Source organism: Pongo pygmaeus, chromosome 11 (genome assembly GCF_028885625.2).
Source record: "Pongo pygmaeus isolate AG05252 chromosome 11, NHGRI_mPonPyg2-v2.0_pri, whole genome shotgun sequence".
Taxonomy (NCBI): Eukaryota; Metazoa; Chordata; class Mammalia; order Primates; family Hominidae; genus Pongo; species Pongo pygmaeus.
The window spans coordinates 90135554-90160460 of NC_072384.2; the positions used below are offsets into that span (position 1 = coordinate 90135554).

The window sequence follows — 24907 nt, forward strand, 5'->3', positions numbered from 1 at the left end:
CCTTTTGGAGTTGATTTCCAGTTTTATTCCACTGTGGTCTGAGAGAGTGCTTGATATAATTTCAGTTTTCTTAAATTGATTGAGGTTTTATGGCCTATCATATGGTCTATCTTGGAGAAAGTTCCATGCACTGTTGAATAGAATGTGTATTCTGCAGTTGTTGGATGAAGTGTTCTGTATATATCTGTTAAGTCCATTTGTTCCAAGGTATATTTTAAATCCATTGTTTCTTTGTTGACTTTCTGTCTTGATGGCTGGTCTAGTGCTGTCAGTGGAGTATTGAAATCTCCCACTATTATTGTGTTGCTGCCTATCTCTAGAAGGATTATGGCTGTCTCTGCCGAGTCATGCAGGTTGTCAGGGAAGCGGGGGAAAGCCAGCAGTCACAGGCCTCACCCAGCTCCCATGCAAACCGAAGGGCCGGTTTCACTCCCACTGTGCCCCCTGCAACAGCCCCCAGTCTGTTTCCAGGCAGACAGCATGACAGGCTTGAAAACTTGCCCTTGAAAACTACCCACCTCCCAGCTGCAAATCCCCCACCTGTGGAGTCTGCACACAGGATTTGCACCCTCCCCTGAGTTCTGGCCAGGAGGCTTCTCACCCCATTCAAATTGTTACAAAGTTCAGCTGGAGATTTCCTTCTCCCTGTGGAGTTTCACTCCCTGCTCCTCTGGTCACTCTCCTAATGGATCTCTGTGGTGCCAGGCAGGAATGGCCTGCTAGGGGATGCAGCGAGCTCCCACGTCCTTTCTGCTGCTTCCTCTACCACTGTTTTTCACTCGGCTCTCCAAATTGACTCGGCTCCAGGTAAAGTCAGAAATTTCTCCCACAAACAGACCGTCAGCCTCTCCAGTGGGAGGTGTTTGGGAGAGGATGGTCTCCCTTTCCCAATTCTGCAGTTGGGGCACTTAGAGTATTTGGGTCCTGGGTCCTGCAGGAGCAGTCCACTTCCTTCAGAGGGTGTGTGGGTCCTCTCAGGATTGCTGGTTTGTTCTTGCAGTAAGTCTGGAGCTAAAATTCAAATGCGAGCTTCTGCAAACCGCTCTGTCCGGAGCTGCAATCTAGTCCTGCTTCCCGTCCGCCATGATCTCCTGCTTTTTTTTTTTTTTTCATTATTCCTTTTTTCTACTCCCACCAGCAATATTTGAAAGTGTCTGTTTCCCCATAGCCTCTCCAATAATGTACTATAGGAGTTTTGGATTTTGCCAGATAGTTGAGGAATTCTATCTCAGTGTAATATTAATTTGTATTTTTATTGGTGAAGTTTAGCATCATCTCATTTTTTTAGTGGGTATTTGTATTTTTTCTGTGAACTATTCGTTCATATTCTTTGCTTACTTGTCTATAAAATTGGCCTTTTCATTCACTATTTCTAGAAGTTTTTATATAAGAATACATATAAGCACTCAGTTTGTGCTATGAATTGCAAATGTCTTTCCTATTTGTCATTTCTGTTTTGATTTTGCTAATGGGATATTTTTGACAAACATAAATGTTTGGTTTATTTGTGTTTACATTTGACTATTATGCTATCCAGATTTTTTTTTTAATTTTAAGTTCTAGGATACATGTGCAGGACATGCAGATTTGTTACATAGGTAAACGTGTGCTATGGTGGTTTGCTGCACCTACCAACCCATCATTTAGGTGTTAAGCCCCGCATGCATTAGCTATTTATCCTGATGCTCTCCCTTTCCCCATCCCCCATGACAGGCCACAGTGTTGTTCCCCTCCCTGTGTCCATGTGTTTTCATTGTTCAGCTTCTATTTGTAAGCAAGAATAAGCAGTGTTTGGTTTTCTGTTTCTGTGTTAGTTTGCTGAGGATAATGGGTTCCAGCTCCAACCAGGTCCCTGCAAAGGACATGATCTAGTTCCTTTTTATGGCTGCATAGTATTCCATGGTGTATATGTACCACATTTTCTTTATCCAGTCTATCATTGGTGGGCATTTGGGTTGATCCCATGTCTTTGCTATTATGAATAGTGCTGTAATGAACAAACCAAGCAACTATCCAGACTTTGATTTATAGTTAGAAAGGTCTTGGCCAAGCTGGGCATGGTGGCTCACACCTGTATCCCAGCACTTTGAGAGGCCAAGGCGGTCAGATCACTTGAGGCCAGGAGTTCAAGACCAGCCTGGCCAACATAGTGAAATCTTGTCTCTACTAAAAATATAAAAAATAAGCCAGGCATGGTGGCAGGCGCCTGTAATCCCAGCTACTTGGGAGGCTGAGGCACAAGAATTGCTTTAATCTGGGAGGCGGAGGTTGCAGTGAGCTGGGATTGCGCCACTGCACTCCAGAGCGAGACTCTGTCTCAATTAAAAAAACAAAAAACAAAAAACAAAGAGAGGTCTTGGCCAGGCTCCATGACTCACTCCTCTAATTCCAGTGCTTTGAGAGGCTAAAGTGGGAGGATCGCTGGAGGCCAGGAGTTTGAGACCAGCCTGAGCGACAGAATGAGACTCCATCACTACAAAAAATTAAAAAATATTTTTAATTTAGGCATGATTCTAATAAATATCACCTATGTTGTTTTCTAATACTTTTATCATTTCATTTTTTTACATTCAAAGTGTTGCTCCATTTGGGCCTATTTCTGTATCCCCATAACATAGCATGAGTACAGAACTGGCTTTCGTTTCTTTCAACTTGCCACTCCATTTCCCCAACACTATTTATTTATTTAAAAGTCCATCTTAACTTTGATTTGGCATGCAGTCTTCATTGTGCACTAAATCCCCATGTGCATTCAAGTCTTTCTCTGGACTTTTTCTACTCTGTTTCATTAGTCTGTCTTTTCATAAGCCAATCCTACATTCTTAATTATTGATGCATTATAGTATGTTTAAACCCCTAATAAGAATAGTACTTTTATTGCTTTTATTTATCAGAATTTCATAGGCTATTTTTTGTTCACTTTTTCCCCCATAGGAATTTTTTAATTGGTTTGTCTAGTTCCAGGAAAGAAAATCTGTATTTTTTGTTATTATTGTTCCTTAGTAACTTATAAATGTAATACAACTGCTTTATGATAGTGAGTCTTTCTGTTAAAGAACACAGTCTTTACATTTGTCTAAGTTAACTTTTGTATCCTTTTTATTAGAAAGTTTCTCCTCTAGGTTCTGAACATTTCTTAAATAATTCTTAATACTTTGTCACTTGTTATTATCGATGTGGGATTTAATTGCCCATTCTTTCTTTCTTTTTTTTTTGAAATGAAGTCTTGCTCTGTCGCCTAGCCTGGAGTGCAGTGGCGTGATTACGGCTCACTGCAAGCTCTGCCTCCTGGGTTCATGCCATTCTTCTGCCTCAGCCTCCTGAGTAGCTGGGACTACAGGTGCCCACCACGACGCCCGGCTAATTTTTTGTATTTTTAGTAGAGACAGGGTTTCACCGTGTTAGCCAGGATGGTCTCGATCTCCTGACCTCGGGATCCGCCCACCTCGGCCTCCCAAAGTGCTGGGATTACAGGCATGAGCCACAGTGCCCGGCCACTTGCCCATTATTTCTAAGTCATGGTTTACATATATGAAGACTATTAATTTCTGTGTATTAATAATTTTATATCCTGCTACTTTGCTGAATTTTCTTATAATCATTTTCATTTGGTATCTGCTGGATTTTTCAGGTATACAATCTTACCATCTGAAAATATAGAAATATATTTTTTTCCCAATTTTTATACCTCTAATTTTCTATGGTATTGGAGGTATAGCCGATCAATTAGACAATGTTAACTAGTAGTGGTGATTTTGGGTATCTTTGTCTAGTTCCAGACCTTAGGAAGAATATCTTCAGTGTTTCTCCACTAGGAAATGGGCTAGCCTTAAAGTTGAGATAAAATATGTATAATTGTATAATGTTTTCATCAATTCTTATTTTGAGTGCTTTTTAAAAAATCAAGAATAGTTTTGGTTTTCATTAAATTCCTTTTAGCAACTATAAATATAAACATAATTTTCCATCATAAATTTATTAATATGGTAAATTACATTAATATATCTTGTATTATTGAGTTATTCTTGCATTCTTACACAAGCATTGAGAAGGAGTCTCACTCGATCATGGTATATTCTCTTAATGTGCTAATTTGTTAATATTTTATTAAGTCTTCTGAATTGACATTCATAACTAAAGTTGATAATTCTTTTTTGCAATCTATTAGGCTTTAGTATCATCAACGTTATAACTTATAGTCTGGAATTTTTCATTTTCCTAAAATCTGAAACAGTTCAAATAGCATTACCTACTCTCTAAAGATTCCTCTGTGAGATGAGATGGGTACATTTTGGAGTTGAGGAGATATTTGCAACATATGTAAGCAATAATTAAGCTATTTTGCAACCTCTTCTTTAGGATTTCCCCCTATTTCAACACAAAATTTCAATATTATCTTACAGCATTTAACCTTGATATTTTTAATTATGCTTATGCTTCTATAATCTATTAATTTCGATAGTAATTGACCCCTGTGGAATTTCTGAGTCTGCTGGGGTGAGTTTTGAATGATTTAGTTTTCCTGGAAAAATCATTTGTTTCATCTTCCAAGTTTTCAAATTTATTTGCACTGAGTTGTGCAAAGCACCTTCATAATCCCTTTTGTTTCTGTTACTCTTCATTTCTTATTTTTTTTAACCATTTGCTGTATTTTAGTTTGGAAAGCGAATTAATCTGTCTTATTTTTAGTGTATTTCTGTTTCTCCTTGTAGATTCTATAGCTTTGACTTCATGCAAGTAATTGCTAAGTTGTTTGGTACACAGATATTCATAACCAATCTTCCTTGTGAATTCTCATACTTAGCATTTTTAAAAAATCTTTATAAATCGCTTTTGGGTGTGAGTTCTATATTTACTGATTCAAATCACTGCCTGTGCTTTCTTTTAGTTCATATTTGCTCATACTGTTATCTTAATTGAGTTGCATTGTCTTAGAAGTGTCTCTTGTATACAACACAGGGCTACATTTTGCTTTATGATAGAAGCATATGACTTATTTCATGCACACAAACACCAAAATTCACATCTAACTATGTTCCACTGGCCAAAGCAAGTTACCTGGCAGTCTAGATTCAAAGAGTAGAAATAAACTTCACTCCTAGGGAGAAGTTACACAATATTGTGGCCATTTGGGTAGGGAATGGATCTACTGCAGGCTGTGAGGTGGACTGCCTGTGTAAGAGCTAACTGGGAGTGTAGAAGAGATCTGTGTTTGGAGGCAGGTCTCCTACTTGAGTGAAATGTGCAGTTGGCAGACACTCCCACCGCTTTTCTAAGGCTTACTTAAGAACCATACATGCACTGGAAGAGAAAGCCAGCATTTGAACTTGTGCTCCTCAGAGTACATGGATGGCTATTCAGTGTTAGCTGCAGAAGCAGGGACAGCCAACACAGAGGGCTCCAACTTTCCCCAGTCAAGGAGGGGGACATTTTCACTCCTCCCTTCCCCTCTTTTGCCCCAATTACAGAAGAGCTACAACAGAGAGAGTAAGGAGGTATCTGGGAACCAGACCCTTGCCCTTCATTCTCACTCTAAGCTGATAGAAACACAGTTTTTGCCTAAGTTAAGGGAGGGTAGGAGAAGAACTAACAATCAGAATAATGTATTTCTGATGGTTGAAAATGGCTAAATGGCTACAGAATCTGGCCAAGATATCATTAAAGGAGCCTCTTCACAGGAAGAATTTAATAAAGTGCAAAGTATAGGCAAGAAAAAGAAAATAGGAAGCAGAGGCGGTAGGTGAAAAAAAGAAGGGGGCATAATTAATACAATATAATGAATAGAATAACTATTAGATTAGACTAGAAGAGGGCAAGGTCCTAGAGGAAGTTGAATGGGGTGGTATCAATGCAGCCTGGACTTGAACAGGAGCAAACAAACTTCATCTTTTAAGATTGGAGAAAAAGGTATTAAGAACTGATATGAACAGGTGATTGTGCAGACAGGAGTCTGGAAAGCTAATAACTTCAATTTTTTTAATGAAGTAGGAAGTAAGAATGTCTGGTGAGAAAGAGAGTACCTTGAACAATGAGGAGCTTTAGAATGGTCATTGGAATACTAAGGTTGAAATTAACCTAAGGTGGGTAGATTAAAAATACTTTTCTCTGTGCTAGCAACAAGCTATAAAAGAGGAAAAAAATTTTAAAGGACCTCCTGAAAAATAATAGAATGATACACAAAGACATTAAATAATAAATTTTTAGGTATATTTAGTATAAAAACGTGAATGCTCCCCCAAATCAAGTAAATGTAATACAATTCTAATTTAAATTTGCATAGGGTTTTGGGGGAATTGGATAAAGTGATCTTAAAGGCTATATGGAATAATTAATGTAAAAAGGAAAACTGGTGAGGAGTGACCTGCCTCACTAGATTGGAGCATATCATGACCTCCTTATTGGCTTTGGTTTTGGCTTAAAAAAAGATAAGTCAGAAGAATAGAATAGAGGGCTCAGAAGTAGACTCAGTACATGTGGATATTTGATATTTAATAAAAATTGTATTTCAGTTAAAAGGAGAAAAGATGGGTTATTTTAAAAATGGTGCTGATCCAACATCCTATTAATCTGGAAAAAAAGTATTAATATATTGAGATAAGTTCCAGATTGATTAAAGAAAAAAGAAGTAATAGATTTTATATACATACAAACATCCTTCAAATTGTTGATTAACCAAGATAGGACCTAGAAGTTATAAAGGACAAGACACACATAATTTCAAAATCTGTGTGACAGATGATTAAATTTAAATCAAAAGAAAATGAATGCTATGCTTTATTGAAAAATTTTTAAAAAGGGAATGATAAATTAGGGGAAATTATTTATTTGAAACACATGATAGAGAAAATTTGGACTATACAAAAGTGCTGTTACAAATGAATAAAACATAAATAACCAAAAAGAAACAACGGGCAAATTAGATTTGCAGAAAAGGGAATCCAAATGGCCAATAAACATGAAATCATTCTCAGCCTTGCTGGGAGTTAGGGAAATGCAAATAAAATAACAACAATATATCATGTCATAGCCATTAGACTAGCAAAAATTGACAGTGAAAATTGCTGCTGAAAAGGTTTGGGGAGAAGAGTACTCTCATATATGTGGAAATGTTCATTGTTTCAGTCTTTCAAAAATGTAATCTGGTATTATCCATTGTAATTAAAAATACATTTACTTATCCCATCATAGGAATCTATCCCATGGAAATAAAATCACTCCTAGGTAAGGTATACACACAGTTATGTTAATTGCATCATTGTTTGTACTAATGGAAGACTGGAGACAGAGTGAGTGCCCCTCAGTAGACAAATGGCTCAATATACTGTATTACAGCACACTCATATCATTAGTTTCATACAGCCATTAAAAGAAATCAGTTCGGTTCTTATAAAGGACTTCCCCTGAGCTAGGCCCTCTTTTGATCCTCACCACAACCTTATGTGGTAGTGGTAATAATTTTACAGAGTAGGAAACTGAAGCACAGAGAGTTTTTAAAAACATACCCAAGGCCTCACAGAACTACATTCAAAATCTCTCTATTTTCTCTTTATGCCAGTTGATTTGGAGAGATTTTGAAATATATTGTTCATCAGTATGAAAATCTTAATACAGAGAAGAATATAAAATAAGATCACAGTATTATAAAACAAATGACTCCCTAAACTTGTACACACACACACACACACACACACACACACACACAGTCACAGGATGCTATATATCTAGAATAGGTTTGTACTCCAGAAAAGAAGGTTAAATATTAGGTTGTTAACATTTTAACTTTTGGAAGAACTACATTTACTATTCATGGTAAAAAAAATTATGGATATAATTTCATAAAGCTATGTATAAAGGAATGACCACCTTTCATGATTATCTGATGGGGGATAGATTTTATATGATTTTTATTTTTATATTTGTTTTTAATTACTTAATTGTATTTTTTTAAATGAGCATAGATAATTGAGGGAAGGGGAGACTATATCCATTGTGGGAAAAATTTACATTAATGGAGACATAATAATGATAATTTTATAAATTCGCCTCAAGACTATGTCTCACATGTCTCTAGAACTTAAAACAAATTAATGCTAACAAGAAAAGGTTTAGTTATTACATATAAGACTTAAAATGTAATGCTCCAAACATCAGGTCTTGAAAATGAGGGAAGAGAGAGACCCTCTCATATTGTTTTATATTATTTTATACTCAGTACCTGTTTTAAGAAAAAAACAAGGAAGTGAAATCAAAGACAGGCAGCCCGGCGCCAGGCCCAAAACCGGACCTGGGCCTAAACCTAGTAGTTAAAAAACCTAGTAGTTAAAAATCAACTCATGACTTAGAAACCGATATTATTGATAGATTCCAGATATTGTATAGAAGAACATTGTGAAACTCCCTGCCCAGTTCTGTTTCTGTCTGACCACCGGTGCATGCAGCCCCTGTCACGTACCCCTTGCTTGCTCAAATCAATCACGACCCTTTCATGTAAAATCTTGAGTGTTGTGAGCCCTTAAAAGGGACAGAAATTGTGCACTCGGGGAGCTCGGATTTTAAGGCAGTAGCTTGCCGATGCTCCCAGCTGAATAAAGCCCTTCCTTCTACAACTCGGTGTCTGAGAGGTTTTGTCTGCGGCTTGTCCTGCTACAAAAGCAGGGGTTTTTTTTAGCAGAAGTAAAATTCAATCTATATTTTAGTGTATGCAGACCTCTCAAACAAGCAGTTTCATTTAAAAAATTGGTGATGTATTTCTCACATTAACAAATTTGAAGTAAATTTAACAGTGTGTTTCACCTATTGAATAGGAAATGGTAAGAATTTGTATATAGATTCTATGTAAATATTTATATACTTTAAATGAATTTTGCCATAAACAGGCTGTACTTACATTACTTTTAATGATATTGATTAAATTTTAAATTCCTGAGGGGATTCATAGTATCATGTTATCATTTAAGAGATTTTTTTCTTTTTTGATTCTGTTCTCCCTGGCTATCATCATCTTGGCATTTATGCAGACCCTGTGGTGCAGAGAAATAGTGGACCCAGGTCCCAAAGTTCTCCCTGAATGGCAGAGCATGCATAAGAGGCAGATCTAAAAGTGATGAGGCAGAACAGATATGATCACAGGGCAGAAGCCTCACAGAAGCAGGGGAAACATCCCTGTTTGGAGTTGGGAGTGGGCAGAAGAATTTCTGTTGCTATCCATTTGGAGAGAAGGCTGCAGGAGAAGGGCTATCCTCAGAGGAGGCCTAGGATTCCTGTAGGGCCTGGAGGTGAAGAAACTTCTAAGACAAGATGAGGATGCAGGAAGTTGATGAGCAAGGGATTAGGATTCCAAAGGCTGCAGTGGAAGGGGCTGTGATGCAGAATAATAGTGAGAGTCACCAAAGCTGAGAAAATACAGAAGGGCGTAGGGAACTAGACAAGGTAGGAGGTCTGAGCTGGGATTAGGCACTTGCCATTCTCCCTGTAAAGGAAAGTTATGATTAGCAGCGATTGGCCTCCACCCAACTGGGTACAAATTATAGTGGTGCCATAACTGCCTAAGGGTCCCAGGCACTTGGACCTGCCTCCAGTATTTGTTATATGGGCATGGTGACAGTGGTGGAACAGAAGGGCAAAGTCTCCCAGGAGGCTCACTTGAGTTCTGGGTTGATGAGTACTGTTGTGCTGAGTCTTTGTATTCTCCCTGTCTATATAATCACTTACAATGATTATTTTGTGAATATAAAACATCTACCCTCTGATTATGTGTTAAACTCTTTAGACTCAGTTTCTGGGGATTTTTGGTTTTCTTCCCTGAATTCAGGACGTGCCCTACTTCAACTTGGGATGTGGACTGCTACAGTGTTGTGGTTCTGTCATACTTGGCTGTGAGTGAGACTCATTTCTTTGAGCTCCCTTTGTTTTGTGAAGCTTAGTGTTCCAAGTTCTCTCATCCCTAAGTTCCTTGGCTGATGACTGCTTCGTAACCACATTCTTCTAGCCAACATGATGTAAACTAACAGAGCTTGCCAGTAGCTCTGTGATCTCTGAGAGATCACTTTAAGAAAAAAGGCTGAATTCATTGACTCACAAAACCAGTCTTTTGGCATACATGGAAGCCAATGAAGAAAGTATGTGAAAAGACAAGTTGCAACAATCTGTTCTTAAGAGCCATTGTTGGCCCCTTCTAAATTTCTGTTCTTTTAACTTTTGAAACTGCTGTCTTTGTATCTGAAAACATTAAGCTATTATGAACTAGAATTTGCCAATGCCAAATTGAAAGCAATTTTATGAGTTTAAAATGTCATTGCCAATAAAACGTTATCAAATACTTTCTTTTAGTATTTCAGTGTAGAGTTGAAACATTTCTTTAGATACAGGCAGGGGAAGTTCAGTTTTGAAGATATAAGTTATAAGTTATGAGCATTTTAAGAGGGACAATCAGGACCTAGCTGAGGTTTTCATGGATCTAGTTTTGATGTGACTTTCAATCTTAGGTTATTTTGATCTTTTCTTTCTATTTCTTAAATTAAGTTGCTTTGCAAACAACTACATATTTAATGGTCTCAGAATAGGTAAATAACATGGTCATTTTACGGGCTGCTATTGGACATTGTTCTAATATCCCCAAACTCTACTCCTATCTAATTTTCTTACCTGTCTGGATGGCACTAGGCTTAGAATAAGATTTTTTTTTTTTTTAACCATGGTCATAGTAATATTTGTCCGTGTTTCTCTTTAGTGACCCCTGCCTCAAAATGCCAAACCCAGATATTAGTCTCTTGGCCTTTTGTTTATAGTTCTTATGAAAATTGCATAGCTTATCTGTGCTAAAACGGTAGACTTTAAAATTTATTTTCTCCCATGAGGTTTATAAAACACGACTAAATGAAACTCATGTTTTAGCTTTTGGAATGGGAAACAAATTGGAATATTGGGATATACTTCTTTCCTATTTAATGAAAGTATGACTAGACTTTTGACCTACACTGATTCAGGAAAGTGATGTTAAGGCAAAATGTTTTAGGTAATTAGCTCTCTTTCTTAATTTGTGATTTTTTTTAAAAAAGAAGAAACTTTGAAAAATTAAAGACAGATACTAAATATTAACTATAAAAGGATTTCAGTATGAGGTATAATAAATGTTTGAAAGATTCCAAGACAGATAAAGTATAAGAATTGCATGGATAAGTAACTTTTAATTCATAATATAACAGTGACATTTTCTTATTTACATTTACATGAAAGTCTAGTCATACTTGCTTTAAATGAAATCTAATCGAGTACTTACAGAGGAAGAACGCTAAGTGTAACTTTATATTTGGTCTTAGATGATTCATTAGAAAATCCTTGATTTATAGATAAGCAAACTGTCTCTAAGAGACTGGAATATTTTTTAAAGCTCCCCAATTTTTTAGGGCCAAAACCAGGGTTTCAACACAGTTCTCTGGATTATTAGACATCATTAAATTAAACTTTTTTTTCTAAAATATACATAGTGGAAAGAGGCTTCCATGAATTGCAGTAAGGTCTTTGTGCTGGTGATTGAAGAAACACCTCATGCTAGGAAATTCTTGCCTCCAGAAATTACCAATATGTCACTTCCTGCAGTGACATATTAATTTGTCACTTTATTTGCCTTAATCAGTCCTACATGAATGGTCCAGTAGGCCTGAACTCAGAATGTAGTTTATACCAGCTTTTAAAAGGCATTTCTTTACCCTATCAAGTAGCATACCTATTAATAGGCATCTAAAATCATACCAAATTTATTTTCCATAAACAATACATCCCAGCTTCTTAGGCCTACATTCTAAACAAGTAGCAAGTAAGTAGACTCTAGGTATAACCATTCCATTATTTACTATTGTCATGTCATCTTATAGAGAGATCTCTTAGACTCAACACAAAATATCATTCTTTTCTATTTTTGTTGACCTTTGGACAGCCTTTGACTCCTGGCTTAGAAATCAGTTATAAGACAAAATGCAGTAGCTCAGTATTGATCCCCCTGTTATAGATGCTTATGCAGAAGCAGGAACTGAGCAGTAGAAGTATTCTCTTGTTGGATAAGAAAATATTTGCCAGTTCATTAAATAGGAATGTGTTCTGGACTTACTTTTGCATAAACAAGTTGCATTCATTTTTTTCCCTCTCAGCCACGAAAAAGAAAAGACCCATATTCAGATGATATGAGTTTATTATCTGGAACTAGGAGTGACTTAGAAACTACTGGTTCTATTCTCTAATGACTGCCAGAAAAAAGAAAATGGCTTCAGATCAGCTATCCCAAAATCAAGGTGTTTATTTTTGGTAGACATTTCACCTAGTTTATAATTGACATTTCTATTAATCAAGTTTCCTCAAAGTAATTGTGACCTAGGATGCTCCTTTCTGGTGCAAAGGACGTGACATTTAAATCCAGAGAATACCTCTGGATTAAGATGATTATGTGAGCAAACGTGTTTTCTTCTCATAATTTTACCCTTACCTTCTTTATGACTATCTAGTAGAGTAGAAGATTCATAAGCAAGATTAATTAGGATAGCTTATAGGAAATAGAGAAGTTATTATCTTTGTAAATATGAGTAATTTTAAAATTGTAATACAGTAATATTTTAAATTACTTATACACATATTAATTTTATAACTTTCTGTTTAAGCAGAATGTTCTTCTCCCCAGCCACTCTAGGTAATAGTAGTCTAAGTTGGGGAAAAACAGAGTTAAAATCTTTTGAAGGAAAACAAGGCCCAAAATAATGTTGAATATATACAAAAGAGAAGCTTGTAATTAAAAGTCAATGAAAATAAGCTTTGGAAAAAAAGTAGAATTGCTAATAGTGCCACAAAAACAATACCATGCTTCCCACAAAAGAGAGAAGCAAATTCTACTGTAATCTCCGCTACTACATTTATGACTATTGAGGTAAGGCAATAAGGATTTATTTCTTTTGTGTTCTCCATCAGTAAAACTGAAATGATAATATTCCCATGTTTACTTAATAAAATACCAGGAAAATAGTAAGCTGCTTATTTAAGAGCCTTATTTAAGGTTTAACAATAATAAATACAATTCAAACTTAAGCTCCAATGGACATATCAGAGGATTCCTTTGGAGTTTTCTTATTTAAGACTTTGAGCACATGGAAGCAATTTTTTTAGGAGATATTTTAATGAGACTATTTCTTGCCTGGAAAAAAAATGAAGGTAAATTTAAAGCTGAGAAATTATATATTTGTCTAGATATTTGAGAGTAAATCTATTCTTCATATTCCACCCAAAAGAAAAGAATAAAAGTTCTTATATAAGCAAATACTGTTAAAAAGCAAGTGGAGTGCATTATATTAAATATGAGTCAGCCTGTTTCAGGATTGACCTCGCCAGATTATTGGATCATCTTGATATAAACATTATGCAACCGATGTGTTTCTTAAGTTTATAGTTTTAGAAATTAGATTTTTATTAGGTCATCCAGGAGATATCAAGTCCTATAAAACTGAGTCTTGCCCTTCATTTACAAATCTGAGGTCTTAGCCTGAAATTCATATTACTTCCTAATATATTTATAACTTCCTTTAGTTTTCATCTATTTAACAGACATATCTTGAGTTCCCACTGATTACCAGGCACTCAACTAGGAATTGGAAATACTTAAAAGACATCATTTCTGCCATTTGAGTGAGGATACTAAATACAAACAATTTATTATAATTATTTATTGTTATGGATACGTACATAAAATGTAGTAGGAAGACAGGGGAAAGATCTAAATCAATGACTCAGTATAACTAGGCCCTTTGTTACGAGCTCAATGACTCATCTCCCTATTTTCCAGAAAGAATATGCATGAATTTTAACCAATAACATTATACTAAGTTCCATGTACTCATATCTTTGCATTGTATAAGTTTTTAAACCAGTTATTTTAGGATTAAGATTGCATCTATTAAATCTTTTTCAGGCTTCATTTAGAAAGGGAGCATGAGAAGCACTGAAAAGCAAGGCACTGTGATCTACACAGAAACCATATATTGGGCTCACAGCTACTGAATGAGACCAACTGGTGGAGACAGTTTAGTGAACCTGGTAACTTCAGGGTTTTTTTTCTTACTTTTAAGTGCGAGACAGAATAGGTTAATTGGTGATTTATAGTGAAAAAATACATTTAAAAATTGTTTAGTCTCCTTACAAGATATCTATTTGAAAAACTTAGTCCTGCAATTCAGTAGGAAGAAAAGGCTTTATTACAGTATGATAAAAGTATGCCTCTAAAAGGCAAATCAGTCAGATGTGTTGGCTCATGCCTGTTATCCCAGCACTTTGAGAAGCTGAGGCGGGCAGATCACTTGAGCTCAGAAATTTGAGACTGGCCCGGGAAACATGGTGAAACCCTGTCTCTATTAAAAATACAAAAAATTTGCCATGCGTGGTGGCACTCTGGTCCCAGCTACTGGGGCGGCTGAGGTGGGAGGACTGCTTGAGCCGTGGGGTGGAGGTTTGCAGTGAACTATGATTGCATCACTGTACTCCAGCCTGGGCAACAGAGCCAGACTCTGTCTCAAATAAATAAATAAGTAAATTAATTAATTAAAGGCAAATAAAATTTATTTATAATTTATTTAGAATATTGGTACTTGAAAATAAATTTTTTTTCAGTGGTTCAATTTACCATAAATTTTTAATAATGCTTCAGTTAAGAATTATTTTATTTAGTCATTTTCAAATATCCGATATTTTAGAGGAATGCTATTAGTTCTCAGATGGGCAGATTTTTGGAATATACAAAATATGGAAAAACTTTCATAGGCTAAAAAAGAATAAAAATAAAACTTACATTCCTTGAGTGCACAATATTTGCCAGATATTCTAATGCTAGCAGGCATTTCCAGTTTGGGAGCTATTATAAATACAGATGCTGTGGATAGTCTTATCTCTTGGAATACATGTGCATGATTTTTGTTGGTTATACATCTAAGAATGATCATTTCTAAGTCACATCATAGGTAAGTATTAGCTTTAGGTGATAATACTAAACATTTCCCAAAGTGGTTGTCCGAAGTTTTCCTCTCATTTACAGTATAAAAGAATTCCAGAAGCATTTACTTCATCTTATAAGAACCAGAACTCTGATTATATTATTAGCATTAGAATTAAATTTAAAATTTTTAAACCAATTAGAGGCCAGGCCTGGTGGCTCACACCTGTAATCCCAGCACTTTGGGAGGCTGAGGCAGGTAGATCACTTGAGGTTAGTAGTTCGAGACTGGCCTAGCAAATGTGGTGAAACCCCATCTCTACTAAAAATACAAAAATTAGCTGGGCATGGTGGTGGGCACTTGTACTCCCAGATACTCGGGAGGCTGAGTCAGGAGGATCACTTAAACCTGGAAGGCAGAGGTCGCAGTGAGCTGAGATCCTGCCACTGTACTCAAGCTTAGACAATAGAATGAGACTCCATCTCAAAAACAATACTGTACAAAACAAAACAAAACAAAAACTAAAACCAAATAGAATTTCAAGAAATGAAAAAAAATACAGTAACAAAAATTAACCCAAAGCATGAGCTAAGTTGAGAATTAGACATAGCTGAAGACAACTTATAGAACTTTCAATTTACAGAAATTATTCAATATGCAGCACAAAGATATAGAGATGGAAAATGTGAGCAATTAAAAGACATTGAAGGTAGAATGGGAAGGTCCAACATATGTCAGAGAGGAGTTCCATGAGGAGAGAATGAGGGGAGGCAATAGTCAAAGAGATAATAGCTGAACAGTATTTATGTTAGATGATAGACATTAATCCTCAGATTTAAGGAACTCAACAAATTCCAAAAAGAATAGTTAAACACGCATACCTACACATAAAACTTTAGAGCGCCAAATATAAGAAAGAATATTAAAGAAACTATAAAGATTACATACAAAGGAATTGAAGGAATGGAATAATATCTTCAAAGAGCCAAGGGAACATTCTTAGCCAGCTAAAATATTTCAGAATGTCAAAGAAAGTTGTATTTAGAAAAAGAGTGAGTTTACTACTTAGATCTTGCAGAAAGATTACTAAATGATGTACTAACTGCAGAAGTAACTTAAATCTAGAACAAAGGAATATAATATAAGAAGCACTGGTGAACAAAGAAATTAATATTATAAGTGAAAAAGAGAAATATGCAAAGCAGTTATTTAAAATATGAGAGAATAAAATGAGCAATGTAATGCTGATAGACTTTAAAACTTAGGGAAAATGGGAAATCTTCTGGAAAAATAGAGATTTCCAAAATTGACCCAGCAAGTGTGAAACCTGACTATGTGAAGGAATAAAAAAAAATCCCCCTTTTTTTTTTTTTTTTTTTTGCTAAGGTCTGCTACACTTTTGCAAAACAGATTGTTCCTATCTTATATAACCTGTTCCAAAGACTAAAATAAATGGAGTGCTTTCCAACTCATTTTATAAAACCATTATAACATTAATACCAATACAGGAGAACTGTTTAAAAACTATAGGCCGATATCACTCATGAACATAATACAAAAATAAGAAAATACGTATGCAAACCAAATCCTGCAATGTATTAAAAAGAATTACAACCAAGTTTGGTTTATTCTAGAAATGAATAAATGGTTTAGCATTTGAAAATCTATATAAGTTATCACATTAACAGATCAAAGTAGAGAAACCATTTGCTTATCTCTACAGATGGAAAAAAGCATTAAAAAATCACCCATTCATAAAAAATATCTTAGAAAACTAGGAATAGAATGGGACTTCCTTGATCTGATTTTCTTAACTGCCAAACCCTATAACAAACATTGTAGTAAAACATGGAAATATTCCCTTTAAAAGCAGGAACAAAAATAATTCTGCCATTGCTACTGCTATTCAATTATAGCCAGCAAAAAAAGAAACAAGAAAGAAAAATGAATGACATGAGGACTAGAAACGAAAGACCAATTATTTATTTGATGGACATTGTCTACATAGAAAATTTTTAAATTATAGATGATCTATTAGAATTATTGAAAGTTCAGCAAGTTTGGATACCATCCAAAATATAAGAAAAATATAGGGTATTAGTTTGTTTTCACACTGCTGATAAAGACATACCCGAGACAGGGCAATTTACAAAAGAAACAGGTTTATTGGACTTACAGTTGCATGTGACTGGGAAGGCCTCACAATCATAGCAAAAGGTGAAAGGCACATCTCACATGGTGGCAGACAAGAGAAAAGAGAGCTTGGGTAGGGAAACTCCCCTTTTTAAAACCATCAGATCTCATGAGACTTACCATAAGAACAGCACAGGAAAGACCTGCCCCCATGTTTCAGTTACCTCTCACTGGGTCCCTCCCACAACACATGGGAATTCAAGATGAAATTTGCATAGAGACACAGCTAAACCATATCATTCTGCCCCTGGCCCCTCCAAAATCTCATGTTCTCATATTTCAAAACCAATCATGCCTTCCCAACAGTCCCCTGGAGTCTTAACTCATTTCAGCATTAATTCAGAAGTCCACAGCCAATAGTCTCATCTGAGACAAGGCAAGTCCCTTCTGCCTATGAGCCTGTAAAATCAAAAGCAAGTTAGTTACTTCCTACATACAATGAGGGTACAGGCAATGGGTAAATACAGCTGTTCCAAATTGGAGAAATTGGCTGAAACAAAGGGGCTACTGGCCCCATGCAAGTCCAAAATCCAGCAGGGCAGTCAAATCTTAAAGCTCCAAAATGAACTCCTTTGAGTCCACGTCTCACATCCAGGTCATGCTAATGCAAGAAGTGAGTTCCCATGGTCTTAGGCAGCTCCGCCCCTGTGGTTTTGCAGGGTACAGCCTCCCTCCTGGCTGCTTTCATGGGCTAGCGTTCAGTGTATGTGGCTTTTCCAGGTGCACGGTGCTAGCTGTCAGTGGATCTACTATTATGGTGTCTGGAGAACGGTGGCCCTCTTCTCACAGCTCCACCAGGTGGTGCCCTAGTAGGGACTCTGTATGAGGGCTCCAACCCCACATTTCCCTTCCACACTTCCCTAGCAGAGGTTCTCCATGAGGGCCCTGCCCCTGCAGCAAACTTCTGCCTGGACATCCAGGTGTTTCCATATATCTTCTGAAATCTAGGCAGAGGTTCTCAAACCTCAATTCTTAACTTCTTTGCACCCATGGGCTCAACACCGTGTGGAAGCTGCCAAGGCTTGGGGCTTCCACCCTCTGAAGCAACAGCCCCAGCTATACCTTAGCCCCTTTTAGTAATGGCTGCAGTGGCTGGAACGCAGGGCACCAAGTCTCTAGACCACACACAGCATGGGTAGCCTGGGCCTGCCCCACAGAACCATGTTTTCCTCCTAGGCTTCTGGGCCTGTGATGGGAGGGCCTGCTGTGAGGACCTCTGACATGCCCTGGAGACGTTCCACCCCCACCCCCCCACCACCCTCCCCACCCTGTTGTCTTGGGGATTAACATTTGGCTCCTCATTACTTATACAAATTTCTGCAGCTGGCTTGAATTTCTCCTCAGAAAACGGAATTCTCTTTTCTATCGTATTGTCAGGCTGCAAATTTTCTGAACTTTTATGCTCTGCTTCCCTCATAAACCTGAGTGTCTTTAACAGCACCCAAGTCACATCTTGAATGCTTTGCTGCTTAGAAACTTCTTCCACCAGATATCCTAAATCATCTCTTTCAAGTTCAAAGTTCCATAGATCTCTAGGGCAGGGACAAAATGTCACCAGTCTCTTTGCTAAAACATAACAAGAGTCACTTTTGCTCCAGTTCCCAACAAGTTCCTCATCTCCATCTGAGACAACTTCAGCCTGGATTTCATTGTCCATATCATTATCAGGATTTTGGGTCCAAGCCATTCAACAAGTCTCTAGGAGTTCCAAACTTTCCCACATTTTCCTGTCTTCTTCTGAGCCCTCGAAACTGTTCCAAACTCTGCCTGTTACCCAGTTCCAAAGTTGCTTCCACATTTTCAGGTATCTTTTCAGCAGTGCCCCACTCTACTGGTACCAATTTACTGTATTAGTCCATTTTCATGCTGCTGATAAAGACATATGTGAGATTGGGCAATTTACAAAAGGATGAGGTTTATTGGACTTACAGTTCCATGTGACTGGGAAGGCCTCACAATCATGGCAGAAGGTGAAAGGCATATCTCACATGATAGACAAGAGAAAAGAGAGCTTGTCCAGGGAAACTTTCAAGACCATCAGATCTCATGAGACTTATTCACTGTCAGGAGAACAGCACAGGAAAGACCTGCTCCCATGATTCAATTACCTCCCGCTGAGTCCCTTCCACAACACATGGGAATTCAAGATGAGATTTGGGTGGGGTCACAGCCAAACCATATCATATAGCATTCCTGTATAGTCTCTTGTATCCTGCAGCTCAAGCTGGTGAGGTGGTCTGAATGTGAGGGACTATCTCACTAAGAGCATGAGGCACTCCGATAAAGATACGGAAGATTAGGGCCTGACCTTCTCAGTTTCACTGATAACAGAGTAACTAACACTTGCTGTGATTTACAAGATAGAGAAAAGGTCAAAAATTTGACATTAGAGAATTAGGTAGCCAGGCTTCCTATGAACAAATAACAGGGAAGCCAAGTTGAATATTTGCATTTCCTATTCCACCACATTTTAGGAGAAGATGTTTAAGCATTATGAAATATGATCAGCTACTCCCTCAGTGAGGTTATATGCATTTGTCTTTGGGGACTTGGGTTAGCATGACTCCATGTGGTAACACGGATTAGGCTTAGCTGGTTTGGGCTTAAGATACAGCATATTAGCTGGATGCTTTAAGAGTAGAACAAATGGCTTTAAGTGGCAAGACTTATCAGATGTGATTCCATGGGAGAAATATTAATAGCCTTAAACTGGTACAGGTTGTTTTGAAATTAAGCCTGCGAAGACACTTGTTTGTCCTTGAAGATGAGAACATAAGAAGATAGGAGCTGTTCAAATGTATTTTTGCCATTAAAAGTAATGGCAAAAACAGCAATTACTTCTGCACCAACCTAATGTAAGAAAAATACCACAGACTGGGTGGGCTTAAACAACAGAAACTTATGTCCCAGTTCTGCAGGATGGGAAGTCGAGATCATGGGCAACAGCACAATTGGGTTCTGGTGAGGGCTGTCAAGGAGCCAGGGCAAGCAGGCTCTCTGGTTTCTGTTTTTATAGGGGCACTAATTTCATCCTGAGGGCTTCATCCTCGTGACCTAATTACTTCCCAAAGGCCCCATCTCTAAATATGATCACATTGGGGATTAGGGTTTCAACATATGAATTTGGGAGCAGAGAGGGGGAACACAAACACTTAGGCCATCATAGACTTACAAGGCTGAATCCTAGCTGAGTTATTTATTATTATCAGATGTGGTACAGATTTTCTCCATCAGTGGCATATTGCCAGGAACATCAACTTTGGAACTGGGAAGAGACATACTTAGCTCTCTGAACTGTTTCTTCATCTTTATATATGCATATATCATTACCTGTTTTTCATGGTTTCAGGTTTTTACTGTTGGGGATTCAATCCAAGCAATGTTAGTTTCCTTATGTTTCTGTTTCCTCACCTGCTGCCTCTCATCCCCCATCCCCAACCAGGACCCAAAGATGGACTATGTCATATTGATGGGTTTTAATTTTGCTCTTAGAAAAGAGAAGATAACTGATATTAATCATAGAAATTCCTATGAAGCTTTTTTTTAATGAGACAGCAGCCTAATTGTTCACATGTAATCTCAAATTGGGATGATGTATTGTGGTGAAGAGGTTAGATTCACTATTTTCTTATCACTTTATGTAAATTAGATGTGTAGAGTCAAACTCAGTTCTTAGATCAGGCTGGTTGGGAGTCTGGAATGTTGATAAGAGACTGTGTACATTGAACTTCCTTGTACATAAAAACTGGGTAGTCTTAGATCAGATAAAGTAGCAATGTCCCAAGAATTGAACTCTCTTTGGAACAGAGCTAACCACTCTCTTGGGAAATAAAATTTTAATTTAACTATCTGATGGGTTCCCAGGAACTGTCTTTAATTGGTGGCTAGTCGTTTAAATTGAGATGGTAATTTAGTTCAAAACCAGGAAGTATATTTGGGTTCTTAGAAAGACCTCTAGGAAGCCAATCAAACAAGCACCTTATCTCCTTTCATATAGAGCATGGGTTACCCATAAATTGCCTCTTGTAACAATAATTCCAATTCTTTATTACAAAATGCAAGTAAAATAGAAAAAAAGTTAAAAAAAAAAACCAGTGCAATTCTCATACTATTTAAAATATTTTACTGAAGGTGAAGGAAGACCTGAAAATGAAGCCAAAAGAGGTGAGAAAACTGCACTAGTAGCTAATTCCCACTAACGACCCCTTAAAATGATCATGGTTTTTTTTAGAGGTACTCCAAAACTATTCTATTCAACTTTTCAAAATGAAAATCATTTTATTGGACTTTTTTCTGACTACAAGTGTAATCAATCTGCATTGTAAAGTTTTTTTTATAAGTTCAAAAAAATACAAGCCTTTCTCTAAAATTCTTAGTTCTCTCAGTCTCAGCTAATAAGCTTACCTTGCTTTACTGAGCACTGACGTGATTCTTCCATTTTTCTTCAACTCTACTCAATAAATATATAATTGGTGGATATTTATTTCTCTCTTTTTGGCCAGAAAAATTTCTTATTACTCAAAATACTTAAACTCAATAGACAGTGGTTCCATTAAGTTTTAAGAGCTTCAGATCTTGGTAGTTAGTGGCAAGAATACCCACAAATAGACTAAGTTTATGGGGGGAAAATAACTTGCTGGGGAAAACAAAACATTTTCTTTGAATTCTTTATTATTGTCTCAGGCATTATGGTAGGCCAGGTCAATATACTTTTTCATCTGGATTTCTGTGGCATGATTGGTTCATGCCACTGATCTCTACCCACATGCTCAGAGTTGCCAAATTTACCCTAAATCTATTCAAGAACAATTTTTTACATCATTTTTACAATTTAAGAATTTTCAACGGGTGTCTGTTACTTATCTTAACAAAACACCCTAGCTTGGCACCAGCAGGTTGAACATGCCTTGCTCGTTATTCTCTCATAGACTCATTTTTTCTCATCCGTATGTATTCTATCTGCTCCATGCTCATTGCCATGCCTGTTCTTTGGCATAGGCTATATGCACTCATTCCCTTCTTTCAACAATTTAAATGGTAGGATTGTCTCATGGTTCAGATCCAAACTTACCCACTTTTCATTGACCTCCTGTTATTTGCATTTTACAGTATTTTCTGTCCTCTCCCACTGTTATGCATTTACTAGTTTGTTTGCTTATAGCTATACTTTAGTTATTTTATAACTATCTTATCTCTGTGGCTGGCTCTATGTTGGAATTGCCGATGTAATATGAAATACAACATCTGTGGTATAGATCCTTGTCCAGAAATACAGAAAACCTAGAAAATACCATTGTTCTGAATACTTTATCACCCTATTCAAGCCAAATATTCTACCATCAGAAGTCCACCAGTTTTGTTGACAACTCATCATTTTTTCAAATCTCCATACCTTTACAATGGATACTGCTCATAACAATTAAGGGATTAGGAATTAAATAGGAGGTTTGCCGCCCCGAACTAGGGCCAGATTTAGCAGGCCATTCTGAGGACACCTGAGATGTTGGAAAGCAACATAGAATAATAGGAGCACTGGCTTTGGACTCAGGCCTGGGTTCAAATTCAAGTTCTAGCACATATTAACAGTTACCTTATTTTTTCCATTTTCTCATATTTAACACAGAAATTATACATACCTCACAATGCTAGTGTGATGATTAGATGAGATGGCATGGCCAGGTGCAGTGGCTCACGCCTATAATCCCAGCACTTTGGGAGGCTGAGGCGTGCTGATCACCTGAGATCAGGAGTTGGAAACCAGCCTGCTCAAAATGGCGAAACCCCATCCCAACTAAAAATACAAAAAAATTAGCTGGGTGCGGTGGTGGGCACCTGCAATCTCAGCTACTCCAGAGGCTGAGGCATGAGAATCGCTTGAACCCGGGAGGCAGATGTTGCAGTGAGCCGTGATCATGCCACTGCACTCCAGCCTGGGTGACAAAGAGAGACTCCATCTCAAAAAAAAAAAAAATAATAAAATAAAATAAAAATGAGATGGCATGTGAAGGGCTGTTATGGTTCTTAGCACATAGTAGATGCTCAATAAATAGTAACTATTATCTCTAAGTTAGAGTTAATTCTCCACTACATCCGATGAGGTTAGCAGTTAAGTGAAATATCACAAACCATAAAATATTCCTACATAGATAGTTTCTTATGTCGAATTATCTGGAATTCGTGAGTACCAATTCATTCAACATTTGGCAGTTAGTTTGCTTTCTAAGAAAAAATATTCAAAAGATTGAAAACTGCCTCCTTAGCCAAGGACCACAGCAGAACTCACTCTGTCCTCATAGAGGGCATACACTGTAAGACGTCAAGATAATGCCTGTAGTGCTGGGGTGAATGTAGTTCAAATGCCAAGTGCACATGAATTTATATTGTGAAACAACTCCTAAAATGATAGAATCTTGGCTTTGAGAAATTTTATTCTTCTTTGTAAAAATCTCCCTCATAGCTTCCCAGATAGATCATCTGACTTCTGGTTGAAGGGGAAGCTCACCATTTCACAAACCAGACCGTCGTCTTCTAAGTTATAACCAATAGACAGTCCTCTCTTAATTAAATCCAGAACTTCCTGCTGTAGGATACAGTAAATTCCTCTTCAAAGTTTAGCCTGTTAACTTCCTTTAAAATTCAAGATGGAGAAAATTGTTAAGTACAATGAGTTCTGAGTTCCTCTCTAAAGAACCAATATGTCAGTATGTTCAGCTTCCCGGTTCTTTGTTCTCCATCTTAAAGTCTGACTTTCTCGTTCTTTATGTCTCCTTGCCCCTAGTTTCAGTAAACAACCCCCTCCTAGCCTCTATCACCTGCTCTGTCCTTAGTCACCTGCTCTGTCCTTAGGCATCCTTAGTCACCTGCTCTGTAACCATCCCTCCCACCAAAACTACTCACCCTGCCACTCCGGCTCCTACCTTTGCTCTCTTTAAAATAGCCCAGTCAAAATTAGCTTAGACTGTGTGGTCCAACCCTAGCCAATAGGGGAAAGACAGAGCAGTAGGGACTAGCTGCATTAGGAATAAGACCCCCTTCCCCTCCCTTGTCTGGTGTGCTTTCACCATTGCTCCATCTGCAAAACACACCCTTCTATAGAAGTAAATTGCCTTGCTGAGAAAACTTTTGCCTGAGTGCTATTTTCACTTGGTGGCACTGAGCATTTACTTCCAACACTGCCATGACTTCTTCCTGCTGGTTCTAGTACTGCCCATCAGAGCAATGTAGATTAACTACAGTCCCTTGTCCATATGAATACCCCTCAGATCTCTCTTCTCATTCCCCTTAACTTCTTCAGGATAAATATTCTAATTTCTTCAGTTATGTGGCTATGCCCCCTTTCAAGGTATATTAGTCAAATATTTAATTTAAAAATCATGAGCTAATAAATATGTGAAAGTCCGTAATTCCAGGGAGAAGCTAAACTATGTTGATCAAATTGGGACAGATTGTTTTTAACACTCAAGGCAGTGAGACAATGGAAAGTGACTCATATTGAAAGGCTCATATGCCCTAAGTAAAAAAACAGAACATGCAATATAATATGAAATTTGAAATAGCAAATTTTGGACCAATGGTTATTGCAGTATTTATCTGATTTTTAACAATGTCTTATATTCACATTTGTAAGCAAATAAAAGTTGGCCCCATCTTAATGCCAAAAATGGTTATCAAAATAAATGTAGGTGAAGACTTATAGAAGCTTGGATTCATGGGCCCAAGCAGTAATGTTCTTCTCTGTTTAAACTGAGATG

The 24907-nt window shown here is 37.2% G+C and overlaps 1 protein-coding gene across 5 annotated transcripts in view; it reads left to right on the forward strand.

The window, feature by feature from the left end:
* The window catches only part of C11H2orf88 (chromosome 11 C2orf88 homolog), a 116194-nt gene that overhangs the window by 62654 nt on the left and 28633 nt on the right, over positions 1 to 24907 (forward strand). For 3 of the 5 annotated variants that reach the window (XM_063647730.1, XM_063647731.1, XM_054476871.2), the window contains exon 2: positions 13949 to 14073. The exons of the other annotated variants lie outside the window; for them this stretch is intronic. The gene's annotated coding sequence lies outside the window, so the exon portion shown is untranslated. The remainder of the gene's footprint in view (positions 1 to 13948; positions 14074 to 24907) is intronic. 5 annotated transcript variants of the gene reach the window in all.